Here is a 1,286-nt window from a genome sequence, read left to right on the forward strand (position 1 = left end):
GTGTCTGCTCTTCCCCTCCAGCCAGGTGGCAGCTGTGGCAGGTGGGGGCCCCTGGGGAGTAGGCTCCTGAGGACGGGAAGGTGTGTGTAGGAAGTGTCGGGATGCTCCTGGGGTGACCCCCGGGGCAAGGAAGGGAGGGGAGCGAGGGCGAGGAGGGAGTGGAGGAGGGGGAGGGAGCGGAGGAGGGAGGGGAGGAGAGGGGAGGTGATGTGGGGGGGAAGCAGGTTTGTGGGGGCAGAAGCAGGTTTGCGCAGCCGGAGAACCGGAACGTCCTGTAGTCGCAATGAAGGCCACAGCTAGTGGCTACAGAGCTGTGGCGACCCTTCCCAGGCGTCTGCTCGGAGCAGCAGGGCCAACCCTGCGCCCCAGGGTCCCAGTAGGCGGGGGGCAGGGGCGAGACCCCGGGTGCAGCGCTCATTCCAGCTGGAGACGGAAAGGGGCTGATGGGGGCTTTTAGTGGGAGGCCCCCCAGGTGGAAACACTGGCCCTCTCCCCGGAGACGGTCTGGGTGGTGCCGCGCCCGCCACGCGTCGGCCGTAATGAACCGAGTCCCGAAAGCGGACCGCCAGCCCCTGAAACGCAGCTTGCGCATCTGAGCCCCGTGATTCCGAGACGCCGTGTCCCCGTCCCCAGTCCCGTCCTCCCCGCCTTCGCTGCCCTCGGGGGTTCGCACTCAGGCGTTTGCTCGAGCTCTCAGGCCGTTACATCTGTCTCATCTGTTCTGTCATTGTCCACCGCCGTCCTGAGCCTGCACAGTTGATTTCATGACCCCCTCGTGAGTTATAACGCCCTCGGGGGCATCGACGTCGCACTGTCCCTGCGTGTCCCCCACGGGGCTCACTGAGGGCAGAAGTCCCTCGGTCTCTTAAAATCTAACCTAGGACCCTAAGACCTGAGCCGAGAGTCTCCCGCGCATACAAACGCGGAAACATCGTGGTTCCCGTGAGAGCCGCCTGGGGAGGGCCGTGCGGTCACTCGGCTAAGTCCTAAACAGCGTGACCGCCGAGGCGGGGACCCCGTGCCGGCCTCACAGCAGCCGCTGCAGCTGGCGTGATGACCGCTCAGCCCGGCTTCCCGGCGTCCGCCCTGACCCATCTGCAATCTGGTGGCCTGAGACGTTTGTTACTCCTGTGCTTGCCCTGCACCCGTGGGGGTCACCAGGACACCCACGCTGGACACACACGTTCACTGAGGAGGAGATGCACTTGTCCCCGAATCCCCTAGGCGGTCTCAAGCCCAAGTGTCCAGCCAGGCCTATGCCCCCTTTCACGGAGATCCGGGGTCCC

Source organism: Pteropus vampyrus, unplaced genomic scaffold (genome assembly GCF_000151845.1).
Source record: "Pteropus vampyrus isolate Shadow unplaced genomic scaffold, Pvam_2.0 Scaffold187, whole genome shotgun sequence".
Classification (NCBI taxonomy): domain Eukaryota; kingdom Metazoa; phylum Chordata; class Mammalia; order Chiroptera; family Pteropodidae; genus Pteropus; species Pteropus vampyrus.